At 36.4% G+C, this 19995-nt stretch overlaps 1 protein-coding gene across 3 annotated transcripts in view; it reads right to left on the bottom strand.

Moving 5' to 3' along the window:
• Positions 1-19119, bottom strand: part of fj (four-jointed box kinase) — a 106033-nt gene extending 86914 nt beyond the window's left edge. The window contains exon 1 of one of the 3 annotated variants that reach the window (XM_089088446.1): positions 18983-19119. The gene's annotated coding sequence lies outside the window, so the exon portion shown is untranslated. Of the gene's footprint in view, positions 1-16136; positions 16154-18982 lie in introns of those variants that run through there. The other 2 variants (XM_089088447.1, XM_089088448.1) reach the window with 2 other exon arrangements.
• Positions 19120-19995: the final 876 nt, after the last annotated feature.

Genomic DNA, 19995 nt, shown 5'->3' with positions numbered 1-19995 from the left:
CACACATTACTGTGCATAGCACGTCGTTCCGACATTTTACATCACCACTGGCTCTGAGCAATTAAACTGTAATAAAAAAAAAATATTGATCAGATTTCAGCGAATTTAGCGGCTTGAGAGCAAATTTAAGATCCTTCTGTTTGTCATAAAAAATAAACAAAACGAATGGAAATATACAGTAATCAGGGCCGTATCCAGGATTTTCGTTCAGGGGGGGGGGTACATAATTTTGCTTTTGAAACGCATCAAAAAATTGTGAAAATACATTTTGCTACATTTTTAAGAGTTAGACAAACATTTCGAGGGGGGTTAAAGGGTTAAACCCCTTAATTCCCTCTTGGATGCGGCCTTGACTGTCATTCCGCAACAGATAGGCTATATTTCAATAAACGGTAAAATTTTGTTATGACCATATAGGTAAGTTCACCTACCGGTACTTTCTTCCTTATCCATTAGGCATGTGAGCAGAGAGTTCTGTCTCGTGTTTCCTCTCCCAAACTCTAGATTTTCAAGGTTGTCTACGTATTTTCTTGCCTTTCTCATATAGTTAATTAAGTTTTTGCGCTTCTCACCCCCCCCCCCCACTTCCCAGATATAAATTCCTGAATATGTATCAGTTACCCAACGATAATTTTTTGTCGTTGTTTTGAATTACTGTGTCTTATTATTAAACGAATAGTTTATATTATGAAGCAGGGCCGTATTCTGGATTTTTTTGGGTAGGATCATTTTTCTGGGGGGGAGGGTTACAAAAACTTAAAAAGACACATCAACAATGCCTTTATATGCATGTGTCTTACGTTTTACAAGTCGAGGGGGTAAACCCACTAACCCCACCCCTGGATACGGCCTTGTGATTTTCAAAAGGTAGATTTTGAAATAACTCATATGATACGCCCATTTCACTAAGCAAAAATCATCTTTGTGCAATAACGTATATGACATGTCGTTTTTTTCAGCATCAGCCATCAGCAGGGTTAGACTACCCCCCGGTGAGAAAAAAAATAGCTAGATTTTAGTGTTTTTTTTTATTATTATTTTTATTTGATGATTTTCTTCAATAATATAACGATTTATGTTATTTCTTTCTTTAGGCAATATAAAAATGGTATTTACGTGCTGTAGCGGCCACACCCAATAAGTGAAGTTAGGTTAATCCTAATGAAATATACCAAAATATTATGATAACATAATATTTTGGTAACTAAATTATGGAAAATACAACAGAGAGTTATGGAAAGCAGGTCGCCCAGAACGCATTATATTAATTACCTAACCTAAACAACTGTATATATGAAATATTTAATTAAAATATACCTGCATAGTAGTTTATCTCAGTGAGACCAAGCTAATTATCTCTGAATGCAGACAGATAAACCATTTTTACTCAGATCAAGGACTTGAGTGTGATCGCCATAACACGTAAATACCTAAAAATCCCTAAAGATAGTGATACATAACTAGGGGTGACAACCCTGATCATCAGTAGCTTACACGGTTGTCCCACTTCTATATCTCAATTGGGTGGCAATGAGGAACCGAAAATTTATTAAAATACCATGCGCAGTCTCTTTTTTCTTACTTTGTTTTCGGGCTTGACAAATCAGCAAAATCAGTAACTAAAAATATAGCAGTTTCAACCACTGAAAATTTCAAGTTGAAACTGATACCTACACAAACCGAGCTTATCTCTGTCTGCTTCAGAGGAAACCTGTTTAAATTGTTCTTTTTTCTTCTTTTTTGTAGGTTAAAACATCTAAAGAAATTAGATTCACTGTAGTATTTTGTTACAGAAGAACAAGAAAAACTATTTAGCTTTGCATAAATTCTGAATGACTGACATTTCAGTTCAGCCGTTTTCGTATTGCGCTATTGACCAATGAGGATACTGAGGTGTGTTTCAAATGGAAAATAAAAGCCCTCATGCACCTCAAGGAATTAACATCTTAATCCCTCACGCGAGGTGTCTTATACCACCTCTTATACCACCTGGAAAATCATGATTTAAGGATTTTCCCATAATTTTTTTTTTAGTATTTCTACTGAAGACGGTCGCTGTATATGTGACCGAAATATCTGGACTTTTGTACCTGTTTTTCCACTGTCTAGATAAATGGATTTATTCCCATTTGAAAGTTTATTTGTTCGTCTTAAAATGGCAGTGTGGTCTAACAAAACAACACCTAATTTAAAGGTGTTATGTCGAAAATATTGGAAGCATTTTTAATAAAAAAAAATTCTAAAAACGTTTTAATTTTTAGTAGATGAATAAAACTAAATCTCAGCTATGAATTGATATAAAAATTTTCGTCTTTCTTCGATAGAAATGAGAGCAGAAAAATAAAAAACAAGATCTTGCAGACATGGACCTCAAAGGAGGGAGCATTTTTACCCTAGATATCCCCCCAGATTATGAAAAAAGCATTTCGGGGATATTCTCATTGAAAATGCCTTTTCTGTGGCCATTTTCATCATTTCACCCTTTGGTTTTGAAAACACACATTTTGCCCCACCTATATTTCCTTGAATTCCTGCAACTACTTGCAGAGGGAACATAAACCTTAAGATCATGAAAAAAAGCAAATATCTGGACCTAGATAAATCTAACCACTTTTTACTTGTCGCTAACTAGACATGGATGTGGTTATTTGATACCAACCGAAGAATGACTAACAAGTCCCAGTGAAATTGAAGATGATGGATTTAGTAGTAGAACAAAAACAATATATAGCTCCAACTTGTTTTTTGTCTTCTAATACCAAGAAGACTGTCATCATTCCATAGATATGCAATGAAAATTTCCTTTTTGTGTCTTGATTGTTACAGCATATTGTAACCAGGGTTGCCAATAAAAAGTTTCAAAAAGAATTTCTAAAATAAGCTCCAAAAGTCTACATTCAGTTTTGTAGCCTATAAAATGAGGCTCTATTTTCACAAGAATACAAATTGATTGTTTTATATAGGCTACTTATTTACGGTATTTGTGACCATTAGACTCTTTTTAAACTTTATACGAAGTGTGTGTTCTTGTAGCACAGACATAAATACTGTACATTTGAACAAAATAATAAGTTCCTAAAAAGTCATCTGGAAAGAAACAAAATCCACGTGACATCCTTACCAAATTCAAACTTTCAAACGGTGATAACATGACAGGACGAAAAAAGTCTCATGACATTAAAATCCCCCTTTAGCACCTTTATGCTTTTTTTCTTCTCAGAACAAAGAAGGTCCCTTGAACAAACTTCATTTTTTTTCGTATTGTTTGCTGTGTTTTATTTCCATTTTCAGTACAGAAAAGTGCAGTCGAACAAAGAGGCTCGCGTAGAAAAATTAAAATTTTCTTAGACGCAATCCTCCATTACTTTCTTACTTTTAAAACGTTTTTCGCCTGCTGACCAATGCTCTGCGCTGCGCAGGTACCGATCTCCTGCATCAGTGTCTTCGGCCATGAATTTAATGCGTATAGTTGGGGGCAAATCATTCGACGCTTCCCGTGTTTTCCCCCTAGATTTCTTTAGGCATCCATTTAGAGGTGGGTTGACTCTGAGCTTACAGAGCCACACCATTGATCCCCGTTCAAAACCAACCAGCGACCCCAGGACTCGAACCTCTGACCTTATTATTCAAGTTTGGGGCGCTACCCACTTGGCTAGGACAACTCCATTAGACGTACCATTTGAAAAAAAGCAACAAAGTGAGAAGAGAACTTTTCCGTTTATTCGCTACCATTTTTTTCCGTTATCAACAAAAACAATTCCGCTCTCATTTTATCCTGCACCTTGGTTTTTCCTGTATCCGTGTAATTGTTTTATCGCCCGCCGATAGTAGCACTGGGGGTCAGTACCGTCCGATGTTAAACAACTACTGGACTGAGCACATGTGGTGTAAACGTTTCGGTCCTTAAAATCTATTTGAAAAGATGCTTTAGCATGTTTCTGAGTTTATGTCACCAAAGCAAATCTTACATGGAACCTTACTTGCCTTAATCGTAAAATCCTTCTTTAAGCTGTGTGTATTTTTGCGTTCAGATTAATTTATTGCGTCAACCCTACACCGAGTATTTTTTTTCTAACACACTTAGGCTTTTTTATACTTACGTGTATTTTATTAATTAAATAAAGTATTTCAGGAACTAGAATGTTAGTAGTCAATTAACGGAATTATAAGCCAAAAATAGTAGCTGAAATGAATAAAAAGACAAGTTCCGGGGGAAGTGATGGAGTTAACGAGGTTTTTTACTACGAAGGTGAAGTTATGTGTTTTACCTTACCTACTTTAGGGGCTGTATCTACATAAGTGGTTCTCAAACTGGGGTATGCGTACCCCTTGGGGGTAGGAAAACACTTTTAGGGGTACGCGGCCGGCCAACAAGAAAGTAAAACAACCCCTTAGTTCTAGGGCTGACAATTTTATTTATATTTTAAATATAGTTTACTTAGTACCAGTAACTGAGAAGGGGTACCTAAAATGTTTTGTGGGTAAAAAGGGGTACAGTGTCCAAATAAGTTTGAGAACAATTGATCTACAGTATGGCTAAGAGCTCAGCTATCCAAGAGATTGGGGCTAATTGAGTCCGCCTAAGAAAAAAAAATATCCCCGGTGTACTGAGCAGAACATGCAAGTTATTATTGACCTTGGTGGAGTGGTAAAGTCCATAAAACAGCTAAGGTAAAGTAAGGTAAAGTCCATAAAACAGCTAAGGTAAAGTAAGGTAAAGTCCATAAAACAGCTAAGGTAAAGTAAGGTAAAGTCCATAAAACAGCTAAGGTAAAGTAAGGTAAAGTCCATAAAACAGCTAAGGTAAAGTAAGGTAAAGTCCATAAAACAGCTAAGGTAAAGTAAGGTAAAGTCCATAAAACAGCTAAGGTAAATTAAGGTAAAGTCAATAAAACAGCTAAGGTAAAGTAAGGTAAAGTCCATAAAACAGCTAAGGTAAAGTAAGGTAAAGTCCATAAAACAGCTAAGGTAAAGTAAGGTAAAGTCCATAAAACAGCTAAGGTAAAGTAAGGTAAAGTCCATAAAACAGCTAAGGTAAAGTAAGGTAAAGTCCATAAAACAGCTAAGGTAAAGTAAGGTAAAGTCCATAAAACAGCTTAATCCATAACCTTCGCAATTCTGCTTTGTATAATTTTAGCCAAAAGGGTGTCACTTTTAATAAAAGATGGCCCTTTTTGAAAAGAAAACGCAACATTTTTACCAAGGAACACAAATATACAATAAAGGCGAAAACAACGTTCCATTGGAAGCAATGCAATTGTCTATAGAGCCTACTCAAGAGTTTAATAACAGGATTTTTAATTTATAGATGGGTCCATTAACAAATTTTCTTGTTGCACAGATTGCACATAAGAACACACATACGCATATTCACCTTCGGAATTTAACTGGGGTGAGGAAAGAGTCACGATTTTTTTGGGAAGCAAGACTGAACAAATACCCATTTTCCTCTGACTTACAATAAATTCGTTTGTTGCTTGCCCTTATATTTCACAAATTATTAGCCCTATGGAGGCAGCTGCTTCATTGCACCCTCAGACAACGCCTATGCCAACGTCTTATCCCCCGTGGAAATAAAGCTTAATACACAACCATTATTACGATAAGCCTTTTTGTCAAAAAAGAAGATAAAACTCTTCCTGTATTGCTGCTAAAGCTATTTTGGATGCATTAGCTGTGTGAAGCATCCATAAAACCCCAGAATTCCGTTAAACAGCGTTTGCCTTTAGAGAAAAATTTGAATGTGAAACATTGGGAACGACATACCTTTAAGTACTAGCATAAAAACATGCGGAATGGGAACAAGTTATTGTTTAGTAATATTGCGTTTAGTTTTTATAGCTCCTGAAGGCGATACCGTATGCGGGTATTAAAGCAAGTCTAACTTTCCGAAAATTCTTAGCTTTTTTGTCTAGGAAAACGTAAAACTTCTAAGGTGACCATTGATAAAAGCAGCCAAGGCCGTATCCAGGGGGGGGTTACCCGGTTTTAACCCCCCCCCCCGAAATTTTTGACCGAGTCGAAAATAAGTCTAAAATTAGTCAAAAACTGAGTCAAAAATTAGTAACCCCCCCCCCCCGAAACAAAATCCTGGATCCGCCCTTGAAAGTAGCAATGTTCTCCCTCCAAAAAAAGTATTTTACCGTTAGTCCAATCATATCCGCAAACAGAGTTAAAGGGAATCCCCGCCCACCAAAAAAGAAAAAAACTCGAAAATTTGGTCAAAGAGCTGTTTGATTCCCTTAGAGAAGTCCTCTGATATCCCTTTATTAGTTTTGGAACTGTGTTCAATATATTTATGAACTAAACTAGGTTCGATTAGTTAACAATATTTGAGGACTGCGGGACTTGTCTCCTATTCCCACCAAGGCATTTTGATTGGCTTAGAGCTAATGATCCTCGAAATTTTTTTCAATCTCACTCTGAAAGCCATCCGCAAGGAGAAAAAAAACTTGGTACTTTTTTTTAGGAATTTCCTGCAAACGCCGTTCGTTAGTGCATAGCACCAAAGCGTTAGGAGAGAGATATGAGAAGGCTGACATTAGAGATAGGGAATTGAAGCCTTGGCTGATCTGATGCAAAATTTCTTTTCTTGTCCAAGATTGAAAAAAGAATTCTGAAATGGAATAATATTTTTTCCTTTTTTAGTCTTTGGCCGTTTTCGAAAGGGAAATCCTCCCTCCCTCCCCCGCTCACATCTCTGACTATGCCTATGCATATTTGGTACTTTCCCATTATGTGGACACCTCTAAAAACCAGTCACTAAAACCCGAGGCATCCACTCGACAAAAGCAATGATTTGACGCTATCTGATGTTGTATAAGCAAATATTCAGGGGTTTTTCACTCTGAGAACTATATCTAAACTGTTTTTCTGGGTTTAGGGGGGGGGAGGGAAGGTACCTAGGTTAGGTATTTAATACATGCAATGCTTTACCCCCCACCCCCTAATGTGCAAATATATAGCCCAAATCTGTTTATAAACTATTATATATTCATCCTATGTTGTTTTATTTCATTAGCATTAACCAAACTTGACGTTTTAGAGGTGTCCACATAATGGGAAAGTACCACATATTTTAACCGTTGCTGAGATGGTTATCAAGATGTACTAACATGCAAAAGAAAGACAAACTAAAGAGCTAGCTACTCACCAAACCAGTTCATCTCGGGCGGAGACAGAAGCATAAAAGAAATTCGATGCAGCCTAAAACCAAGTATTTTAGACGGGGTACGAGGCCCGCAATCAATTGCAAAACCAAGTTATTCTATTCACAACCCCTCGAGGCAAACTTCAATAATCTCAACCCACGTTTGACGCCTACTTGCTAAATGCAAACAATCGGCTTGACATCATATCTTTTTCGACACTAATTACTAAACTAATCTCAAGTTTAGGGCTACTGTGCCAACACGAGGTACTCTAACTGATTATACCAACATAACTATCGCGAAGCTTTGCTATAATTATCAAACACTTCGCAACATACCATGCATGTGCGTACCATGTTATTAGCATATACCGGTACCTTGATGATACGGATTATACCTGATCCGACAACCGAGTACTAAACAGCCACCATGTCTTAACTTGCCTTCTACATGATTGCTGGCTATTATAGTCCCATTTCTACTCCCTCTATTATTATCTCAATGTATTACAACTACTAAATGGGATGTGTTAGTTTTTCCTATATAATAACAGTATTTAAGGTAGTTAAGGTCATAAAGCGTATTTTGATGCTCAATTTAAAAGTGAGAAAAAGTTAATAGGTTGTATATTGTCAATCTATTTAGTTACTACTGAATAATTATTGTTTTACATACTTTTAATATTGAATTAGGCAATTTGAATAGGCAAATCATGCACCAAGCGAGACAGCGAGTAAAAAAACAGGGCTGCCAAAACTTTTGGGGTCAAAATGAGAAAAAAAAGAATAATTTTAGCGCCCCTCCAGGAAACTGGTGGCATGGCTCTAATTCTAGCTGATTTTTTACGTTTTTTAGCGGAATTGTCACATGATTCTTCAAGTCATTTATTTTACAGCGTTGCAATTTTATGAAAAGCAAAGACAATGAGCTTGTTATCAAATTGAGATAATAGGCCTACAGAATTTACTAACACCGAAACTTAGCTAGCTGATTTGAGCCAAACAGATTTTTCATAGAATTTTCCGGTTGGCTGAAAAATTCTATGAAAAATTCGGACTGTCTCAAAATAGCCCTAGTTAAATCTTTGTGTTGGTTACATCTCATCGTGAATGGGCCTTTAACCGTTTAATTTTAGTCAAGCTAGAATTGTCATTTGTTGGGTTTGGTATCAAATAAAAGTTTGAAAGGCACAAGCTTGGTTCTTAGAAATAAAATGTAAAAAATCAAAACTAACAAGTTTTATTTGAAAAATGGAAAAAGCGTCACAAGCCTGCTTTCTTGAGACCAATGTTAACGTATTATTGTTCTTTAATATATACCACCCTTAATATAACTAAATTTGAACCTATGAACAAGAAAGTGTTATTTTACATTTACTTTGTATACCGCCAGAAGATTTATGGTGCCAAAACTCGTTAGTAACTTTACTACAGATACATATGCGGGGAATGTATCTAAGCACATAAAAACCCATCCCAAATTCTCGAGTTTTTAATTTAACGGTATATTACAGCTTTTAAGTTCTTGTATTATCAATGTAACTCCCTTATTTTGCGTTTTTTTTACCTTAAGACTCCCCCCTCCAATGTGAAGGGTATGAATGTATTACTTTTATGTTTTAAAAAGTGAAAAATATGTTTCATCCATGTTTTTTTTTATACTTTGAGACCACTGTGTGACGGTCCTGTCTATTAGCCTTGGGTTTCGTCATATCAGACTTAATTTAATATATTCACCAGGAGGGGGCCCCTGGATCAGTCATAGGTGGTGTCTCTTAAAAATACTGGTGGTACATTGTAAAAATACTTTACAATAAGTGAATTCGTTTCGACAATCCCACCTTCATTGATATGAACTGATTATCTCTTCAATATTGGGTAGGTAAATTAAGCAACTAGAATCACATGACAGATCAAAGGAACATGACATCTCATCCCTCCCAAGACTCCTCCCAAGCCCCCTCCCAAGACTGGTGAAATCGAAAATTATGTTCTAAGCCTTTTTTTTCTAGCTAGCCTTCGTTTTACTACGTACATACTTAAAATTTAAAAAGCTTGTATAAGTATTGTTGGAGCAAATTCTAGAAGTACGAAGATGTACGCGCAATCCTACACAAAACTAAAAAGCTACACGTCATTCAACATTCAAAACGAAAAGGTTGCTACCATTTCGACTAACCGTCACAAGCACTAAACGTCATAACATCTAAAAAAAATTTTCTATAATAGTAAAAAAAGTTTCTATAATAGTAATAAGTTTATAATAGTTTAGAAACAAATTTCGGCTACATATTTGCACATCAGGGGGTTGAGGTAAAGCATAGCATATATTAAATACGCTACCTAACCTAACCTAGGTACCTTTTCCCCCCCTAAACCCCAAAAAACTAAAGTTTTTAAAATTTAGATGTTATGACGGTTGGTGGTTCTGACGGATTTTTTTGTCGATGTTATGACGGATTTTGTAGACGAAATGACGTTAGTGCTCCTGACGGTTAGATGTTATGATACCTTCCCAAACGAAAACAGACTAAGTGGAAAAACAACCTTAAAGCAATTTAAACACAGATCGATGCAACTAGAACGCTTGGAAAAAGAAGGTGCACATAGGTGCCTACAAGTCCAAATTTAAAGAAATCAGAATTTTATTCTGACATGATTTATGAATCATTAAACCCCTTTAGTTCTCAGTTTTATGGATTATGAACAAACGTTTGATTCAGCCCATAGAAGCGCTTTAGCTAAGGTCATATCCTTGTATGATATACCAGATAAATACATTGAAGTGATTAGTGCTATGGTCCAGAATAACTTTGCTGCGGTTAAGGTGGGAAGTGAGGTTAGTAGCTGGCTTCGTATTAAACTACAACATCGCTGAAGTTAGTAGCTGGCTTCGACGCTAGGATTCGACGCTAGGATGGACGCTTCGACGTCGACCAAACTTTCCCTCTCAAATTATTAATTGAGAAGTGCCTGAGTCATCAAACGCCTGTAGTCCTCATTTTTGAAGAATATGAGCAAGCGTTTGATTTGGCTAAGTCCTTTCCTTGTACGGTATTAAATAAAAAAAACAAGTTTTTTAAACTGAAAGTAAGGAGTGACATTAAAACTTAAAACAAACAGAAATTATTCCGTATATGAAAGGGGCTGTCCCCTCATCAACGACTCGCTCTTTACTCTCAAGTTTTTTGTTGTTCTAAAAAATAGATTTGTGAGACAGAGTCAAACTTTAGCGTAAAGAGCGAGGCGTTGAGGAGGGGACAGCCCCTTTCATATGCGGAATAATTTCTGTTCGTTTTAAGTTTTAATGTCGCTCCTTACTTTCAGTTAAAAAAACTTGTTTTTTTTATTTAATTTCTGATCGTTTTTTAGTTAAAATAAAATTTAGTTTTATTTTGGCTCGCCGTCATTGAATAAGTAAACAAAATTAGCATAATAATTTTACTTTTCTTTTGCTAAATGGCTGTCTCTAAATTTGGTTCTGACGTAGTTTACAAGTTAACTTACGTAATGAACTTCTATATTCGTATATTTTTCTTCTGGCAAAAAATACACAGTTGCAGATTTTTGCAGATATTAGCTTGAAACCTATGTTATAGGGTTGTCTGATACGCTGAATCTGACGGTGTGATTTTCATTAAAATTTTTCCACTTTTAGGGGATGTTTCCCCCCTCTTTAAAAAATCAAGTAAATTTTCTCAGGCTCGTAGCCTTTGATGAGTAATACTAAACTTAATAAAATTCATATATTTAGAATCAGCATTATAAGCCCATTCTTTTGATACATTTATTGACATCAAAGTTCCGTTTTTAAAAGTTTCGATTACTATTGAGCCGTATCGCTTGTTTTTTTTATTGTTTTTTTTTATTACGTATATGTTATTACGTATATGATGGGGTTCTCCCCTTAGTCAATACCGAGCTCTTTACGTTAAAAGTTAAAAAAAATTTTAATTCACAAACCCCTCAATCACAAAGGCCGTTTAATTAGAATAGATAGCTCTTTTGAAAGCACTAAAAAAAACTGTAGCGTAAAGAGCGAGTTATTGCCTTGGGGGAGACCCCCCTCATATACGTAATAATTTCTGTTCGTTTTAAGTTCTAATGTTGCTTCTTACTTTCAGTTGAAAACACTTGTTTTTTTTAATTTAATTTCCGATCGTTTTTTAAATAATGCTTGGAAATCCGGCGCCCCCTTCATAGAAATATCCCTTGCCCAAAAGAAACATCCTCCACGGAAAGATTCTCCCGAGTAACCCCCTCCTCCAGACCCCCCCCACCAGAAAAAAATTCTTCCTGAAAATGTCTGTATACTTCCCAATAACCAATACAATATGTAAGCAATGGGCAAAGTTCATAACTTGCAGCCCTTCCCCTAGGAACTGTGGGGGATTAAGTCATCGTAAAAGACATATTTATTAGATTTTCGACTATGCTGAACAAAATGGCTATCTCAAAATTTTAATTGGGTGACTTTGAGAAAAAATGAGCGTGGGAGGGGGCCTAGTTGCCCTCCATTTTTTTTGGTCACTTAAAAAGGGCACTAGAACTTTTAATTTCCGTTCCAGTGAGCCCTCTTACGATATTCTAGGACCACTGGGTCAATACGATTACCCCTGGGAAAAAAAAACAAACAAACAAATAAACACGCACCCGTGATCTTTCTTCTGGCAAAAAATGCAAAATTCCACATTTTTGTATATAGGAGATTGAAACCTCTACAGTAGAGTTCTCTGATACGTTGAATATGCTGGTGTGATTTTAAGGTAGTTATATAGATTTTAGGGGGTCTTTTCACCTTTTTTCTAAAATCAGACACATTTTCTCAGGCGCGTAACTTTTGATGGGTAAGATGAATCTTGATGAAACTTTTATATTTGAAATTAGAATTAAAATCTGATTCTTTTGATGTATCTAAAGAATCAGAATTCCGTTTGGTATCAAATTCCGTTTTTTAGAGTTTCGGTTACCATTGAGCTGGGTCGCTCCTTACTTACAGTTCGTTATCACGAACTGTTTGATACCAGATAAAATACACTAAAATGATTAGTGCTACGTACGTTAGCAAAATGAATGAGTTTTTAAAGTTTTTACGAGTTCAGGGTGAGGAGAATTTGCTAGAGGTTTTCAAGAGAAATTGCCAACGGATTGTTCTGGGTACCCGACTGACTAACGGTATCTAAAAATTTGGGTCGATCCCTCTTTCTAGGGCTATAACGAGAGAATGATTGAGATGGCTAGGATACGTACTGCGAATGAAGGATGACAGATCCCCAAGATCGTCCTTTTTGGGCAACCGTCTAGGGCCAAACGAATAGCAGGTCACCCATAGTGTGATGGTAGGATGTCGTAAGGGAAAATGTAAGGGAGATAGATACTTCTTGGGAGGGTATAAAGAGGGAGGCTTTTAATAGATTGTGACAAAAAAGGAGCATCCGTAGCTGTAATGGGCTCAGGCAGCTTGGTGCTGCAGTGAGTTGTTAGTAGTGGTAGCATTAGTAGAATTTTTGCTGAGGAGAGATCTGATGCCTTAAAAAGTGTGTCTGCTGGCCAAATTTTTTGAGATTTTACTAGAAGGTCTTCTATTCTATCTGGGATATTCTATCTGGGAGAATCCTCCACTGGTGTGCATCAATAAAGATATGTTCTACGTTCTGAATCAAACCGGATCAAAATAGAAACATCTAACAGTTTCTCAGACGCCAACGATCGACAAAAAAGAGGTATATCCTTACATTTTCAAGTTAACTCCAAACCGTGAAAAATACGAAGCAAACATTGGCATAACTGCCGAGGACCTAACTTTAGCAGCCTACTTCCTGTAAGTTGTTAGTAACTACATTTTTGGTATCTACTATCTGTGACTCTTACACTGCGAAAAATACTTTGATTGTTAGCTATTCTTGAAATTTACCTGTGGCTATTTAGTCGTATTTGGCTTTCAGTATTTAGCCGCGGTTGAATCACTAAGCTTTAGGTACATCATGACAGCGAGTGACCCGCAACATTTACGAGCAAATCTTGAAAAATGTTAACTTTTCATTCTACTTCGAAGAACAGAGGAAATAGTCGACAGCCAGAAGAAAAAAAAAGGCAAAACAGACACGGGCCTTTCTTCAACATTCGAACATCAAATTGATGACTCTTAGCAAAGAACGCCCGTGTACTTTGAAGCAGGGGTATTGATATAAAAATTGCGGTTAAGGGGAATATTTCAAGGGAAATTTCCGCAGAATTGCTGCAAACTCGTCCCAGTTTACTCTATAAACCTCATAAGATTTAGAATATTACAATCAAGGATTCGATGGACAGGCTAGCATCAGAGGCGGTTCTGGGTTCCCTTGTGGCCGGTCAAAATCATGATTAGCGCCCCCTCTCCTGTCTCAAAGATTTTCAGCCAAAATTTTAACAAACCTTTAATTTATTAATAAAATTTGTCATTTATTCAAATCTGACTTTTCTTACTTTATATGGGAAAAGAAATAGGAAAACTAGAAACTTCAAATTCAATTTGCTTAATCTTATTGCTAAATGCGTCCTCTACTTTATTTTACTATAAAAACAATTTCAAAAATTACAAAATGATTATAAATGTTTAATTTATTTGAAATTTTGCGTCCCTAAAATTTCTGCGCTTGGGGCTAGTGCTCTGTTCTCCCCCACAAAACCACTTTTGGCTAGCATGCAGGATATATTTCGGAGGGGCAACATTTCGGGGGAGTCTTAATTCTTAAAAAAAGGTCAAGTTGTGCGATGCATACCAAATATCATGGGTAAAACCCAAAAATTCATGAGATTCTGAAGGGCAAAGGGGCCCAAAGACCCTAATCCACTGGTGTGTCGCAGAGGATAAGAAACACCCGAAATGATTGTTAACCTACAAAAATGTTTACGAATTTCTTCGAAAATGCCTATGCCGTCCACACGTGGAATTTATGGGCGAAAGACATTGGCTTTTAGGTTGAAAAAACGATGCATAAGCCAAGCCCTTAAGAAATGCTGAGCTAATACCCTAAAAATGACCTAATACCAAAACAGTTGTAGGCCTATCCCATATAACCTTAGGGAAGAAATATGGCTTTTATTAGCTTGAAAATGTGACATTTACCACGATCTTCAGGTTTTAAAACACAATGTTCGCTAGTCAAAGACGTTCTGTGCAAACATTCCGTTAAAAAACTGATTTGAAATCAAATTTAAAAAGAGCCAAATAAACACCTGAGCAGATGTATCAGAGCAACAAAAATATTTCAAAGTTAGGTCCATTTAGATAAAAAAAATGTCAACACAAATCCAAAAAACATGCCTTTAGTCTTTTCACCATTTTCTAGTACCATAGGACTAATTATCCGGACCAAACTAATTATCCGGACCAAATATCCGGGCGAGATTTAACATAAACCTGTAAGACAAGGAAAAATTGGCAAAAATGACTTTCCAAGTATTTCTGCAACTGATGCTACTAATAACAATTGGCCGCAGCACCAAGCCACCTGAGGCCAACACAACTACGCATGCTTCTCCCCCAGCCCAATCTATTCAAAGCAACCTATTTCTGCAAGCACTACATCAATTTCCCTACCGGCCAGTGTTTTGGTCTTGATCCTTAATTTCTAAAGGATCTGTAAAAAAAAAAAAAAAAAAAAAAAAAAAAAAAAAAAAAAAAAAAAAAAGAGAAGCTGCAGAATCAAATCCAGACCAATCCAACATTCCTAGTGTAAAAGGATAGAGTATAAATCTGAGTTTGAAAAACCGCGTCACTGGTTTCTTTTGAATTACGGGGGCAAAATCTTTCGCTATTTTAACTTTGATAAAAACCGTTAAAATAACCAAAAAATCATAATTTGTTCACTTAAAATCAGGACTGTGGAGTCGGTATATTAAAAATGTCCGGAGTCGGAGTCGGTTTGACTATCTTGGACCATGGGCTGATCCAGGATTTTTTTTTAGGGGGGGGGGCGTAAAATAGGTTGATCCGATAAAAAAAAATTAGGGGGGGTGCAAAATAGGTTGATCCAATAAACTTGCGTTCGGAGCAAGTTTAATTAACGCAAACTTGAGTTAATTAAGTAAATTATACTACTTTAGAGTATGCTATGGGGGGCACCCCCCTCGCCCCCAGGATCCGCCACTGTCTTGGACTGGGAAATGATAATTAGTTTCTAAGCACCATTGGATGAACCATCCAACTATAAAGATAACAAAAAGAAAAGCTTACAGTATGGTGCATCGACTAATGAAGTCTCAGCAATTGCTAAGTGTTGCTTTTTCCATTTGCTCTCATTTAAAAGACAGAACTAGCCTACTATTTTTTATCGGCAATTGCCAGTTTTGATTACTCAAAAGTTGATTCATGTAGCCTAATATTTTATTTTAGGGCTTTATGAAGCTCTTTTAGGGCTTTGCTCTATAGGAGACTATGATTAGTGTGAGTTGGTTCCTACCCCATAGCCGAGATTTTGTACGGTTATTGGTCAAAAATTTTCATCAGATTGTTTTTATTCTGTGGAATCACTAGCAGCTTGTTAATATGTTTTATGGCGCATATTTACTCTGCATATTTACGTCCATTGGAATTATCGGTCTGAATAAATGGGAAGTAAAAGCACAATTAGAACTTAGAATGCTATTTTTATCACCTAAAGGTGACATTAGATGCCATGGTAATGACAGTATGAGTATAGCTTGTGACAGAGCCGTATCCAGGATTTTTTTTCGGAGGGGGGTTTACGAAAGGACTTTTTCGGGGGGAGGGGGCAAAAATCAAAAAAAACATCAACAATTTGTTTGTATTTATTTTTGTTATGTTTTTACGAGTCGGACAAACATTTCGTTAGGGGAGGGGGGTCAAACCCCCTAACTCGCCCCCCTGGATACGGCCTTGGCTTGTGATACTTCTTCTTTTCCCTGCTTTTTTGATGAACAAAATAAAAGATACACCAAAGATGGGAGCCAAGTAAAGGGAGAATAAATTAATTTATCATACGTGACAAGCTTATCTTTTAGGCATCAGAGAAGACGAAATTGGTAGATGAAGTCCTTGATAATTCTGTGTTTCAAGCCGTAGTAAACACATCGTCATACCCACTTACAGGTAGACAGAATAACTACAGCGACATCGAAGTGTGGAACTATTGCCTATGTCTATAAAATTTTATGAGCTACTATGAGTGCAGAGGGTCTATTGTCTATTGTAGGTCTATTGTAAATCTTCAAGTTAATGGTTCATAGGTCTACGCTTGCGTGTAATACCTTTCTTACGACTACAGTATCAAACGGATCTTTTTATTTTGTTTTTGTTCATTTTATAGTCAAAAGAGATACCAGAAATTCAAGTCAAGTTAATTATATGCTTTTGTAGGTCGGCCTAATAGTTTAACATAATTATGGTATTTAAGCTACGCTTAACTAAGAATAAATGCTGTTGAAAAGAGCCGCATGTGGGATTTTTTTCAGGGGGGGGGGTACAAAAAGAAGATTAGTGAATATCTGGTTTCTCTGTGGAAAATTGTATTGGTTACTTTTGAACAAGTCTAACAAAATTTCGTAGGGGGACCGGGCAACACCCCCCTGGATACGGCCATGCCGTTTAAATATCCTTGCATGTAATACTTGGTAGAATGAGCTAATCTATAACTATGACTAGCTTAGAGGTCTATTATTAATTCCAGCTATTGTGTGATAATTTTCATCTGCTGAAAAAGTGCAAAAAAGCGCGTTTTAAGGGTTCACCTGCTCATAATTACGGATCATCCTTGAACAAAATCAAGAGAATTAAAGTAAATTATAGTAGAATTATTTAGATTAATTAAATTTTCTTGTATCATTTAAATAACCATATAAAATAATTACAACCATTGCAACAACTGCAATAATTATCCCAAAAAATTTATAATATAATCAAACAGTTTTATAGTGTAATAAATATTTCCGCAAGAAAATCAGTTTAATTATGGGTTTATTGCCAGGAGCATAGCTCCAGTTTTTTTTATTGGGGGAGGCATAGAGGGGTATACATCCGGAGAGTCAAGGGGCATTGGCTACATAGTAATTTTGTTCTACAAGTTATAGGGAGCAACCCCCCCCCCCCAACGACGCCCCTGTTTATTACAGTTGAAAATTTCCCATTAGTGGCTTTTAACTAATTCAGAATGCTATCAGTAGCGTCAACTCACGAAAATATTGGTGGGAGGGGATAGAATGTATTTTTAGAATCTATGGAGGGGCTTATATCGCTTTTTGATAAATTCCAATGAAGATACAAAAAAAAATGTATTTTACAAATCTAGGGGACCAACGTCTCCCTCCCCACAATTGGCACCACTGAATGCTATTAGACTAGGTAAATTAAACAATAACAAATGCACCAAAGCCTTAACAGACTTTAAAGATTCTACAAGATCTATCTTACATTTGAAAAAAAATTGAGTATGGGTTAAGAGCCTGCTTCTCTTGGATTGTAAACTTCGGGAGAGTGATCGCTAATATTCAAGCTTTGTCCTAAACAAGGCCGTATCCAGGGGGAGGGTTTGACCCCCCCTTTTTTATTGGTAAAAACATACCAAAAATGCATACTAACATTTTTTTATGCATTTTTTAAAGTTTTTTTTTGTAAGCTCCCCCCCCCCCCCCGATATATATTTGCACATTAGTGGGTGCGGGGAAATTTGAAACTTACCTCTCATTTACATCAGAAATAATATTTACCCCCACCCCTCAAATGGGCAAATATATACCCTGAATTGGTATGGGCCTATACAGGGGTGGGGGGTAAAATTCGTTTCCGACAAAAATGATAATTATATTTGGAAAGAGCATAAAAAAAGGCATCGAGTGGTATGTTTCCTTTATTCGTAAGTCAATAATATGAATAACGAAAAATTTACCCTGAGTTTTGACAAGATTTTTAAAGACACTGAATTTCAGCTTGGAGGGCAAATTGAGGTATGAGGCGGGTGGTAGTTACAGCCCCCCTGTACTACAGCAAATTACACCTGCCCTCACCCCCCCCCCCCCTATTTGGAAATATATTGTCAAAATTATATAGGCCTATTTCCCATGTAATTTCCGGTTTTTGGTTTCGTCACAGTTGACTCGATGTACTGGTACACGGGTTGAAACTAGAGTGGCACATGGCAAAATGCATGGGAAATATATAATTTGGGCTACACAATTGCACAGTAGGGAGGGCTGGTGGTAAAATATAGTGGAGATGCAGTCGAAATGTGTTAACTACTGTTATTCTGAAGTAAGAATTGTTTCTTTTAACAAGTTTCCTTCGCAACGACTTCAATTCTAGACTTATACCATAATCACAAATAGCCTGCCATTCCTAAATATCCCACAATAAAAAACCTTGTTCTTATCTAGCAAGATATTAATGTATATTTCTCCTATTTTGTAGTGTTCTATCGAGGAATCAGCGCTCTGTAAATGTTTAGTTAAATACACACAGGAAAACAAGTGGTAAATTTTTCGTTATTCATATTATTGACTTCCGAATAAAGTAAACATACCACTCGATGCCTTTTTTTATGCTCTTTCCAAATACAATAGTCATTTTTGTCGGAAATGAATTTTACCCCCACCCCTATATATACCAATTTAGGGTAACCCTGGCCAATTAGGTAAGCTTGTCTGCTATTCTCTACTTTTCCTTCACAGTGCCAAGGAAGTGAACAATTCGCTGTGGATACTTAAAGTAGTTGTTTACACTGATAAACCGGGCCCATTTCTCTAAACAAAATTATTGAAACCAGAATCTGCCGTCGGATGAAACTAAAAAGGCGTCGATGAAACACCATGTATGATAATACAGACTAAAGAACGTACCTTTTAAAAGACAGGCTGCTAATTTTTATTAAAAATAATCCAAACACAAAAAGTCTACAATATTATCTGGAAGTGACTTCAAGAGAGTATCCTTGATATCTACATATTACTACACACCTTTGGGCTGCAGTTGAACAACTATCCGACTACCCCCTGTAGTTCTCTACTCGACTAGAGAATTTTCAGTGTTTTTGAAACCGGTTTCCTTAGCCACTTCTGAATGCTTCTCTCAGCACGACAGAAGACTGCGGTTTAGCTAAACTTTAACTATTCTTATAACCAACTGTTCTCAAATTGGTGAGATAATATTTCGTCAAATTTCAATTTTAAAGTAAGAAAATGTTCGTTTTTCCTCTTCCTTTTGTTAGCAATCACTAACTTCTTGGAATTTGCTGCCATTTTTAAGGAGGAGCCATCTACAGCTGGTACATTTAATTATGTGCAAGACAATGGCAATGTTTTTTCTTTGGCCGGTAGTTTTTGCAACAGTCGACTCTTTTCTTTCGATTCATATGCTTCCAATTTCATGTTGATTATTCATAATCTATAATTGTTATCGATGAGCAAACCGTTGTCTGGTTCTGCTGAATCTAAACGATGAAGATTCATTACTTTTTGTGTAATTTCTTTGTATTTACATTGTCTTTATCAATAACTTATGATTTATTATGTGCTATTACATTAAGGAAGAACGATGTTGAAATACCATTAAAAAGAAGCTATACTACACACGCCAGCAAGGACTCTGAAAAACTGCTGCTTTCTATCAATTATTAAATTTTTAAGAAAATACGTTTTTTCAACTCAAAGTAAGAAGCAATGTTAAAACCTAAAACAAACTGAAATTATTCTGCATATGTGGGGGCTGCCCCTTCCTCAACCCTCACTCTTTACGCTAAAGTATTAAAGCCCCTTAAAAATACTGCCCATTTAGAATCAAAGAATCTTGTGTTTGAGTTGTCTTCCCTAAAGAATCAGGACGAAACCTAAACTTTAGCGTAAAGAGCAAGAGT

This window comes from Artemia sp. Qi Xiang Cuo, chromosome 4 (assembly GCF_049724085.1).
Source record: "Artemia sp. Qi Xiang Cuo chromosome 4, ASM4972408v1, whole genome shotgun sequence".
In the NCBI taxonomy this organism is placed as follows: domain Eukaryota; kingdom Metazoa; phylum Arthropoda; class Branchiopoda; order Anostraca; family Artemiidae; genus Artemia; species Artemia sp. Qi Xiang Cuo.
Note: the sequence above shows the minus strand (reverse complement) of the source record. Positions and strands in the feature narration are given on the sequence as shown.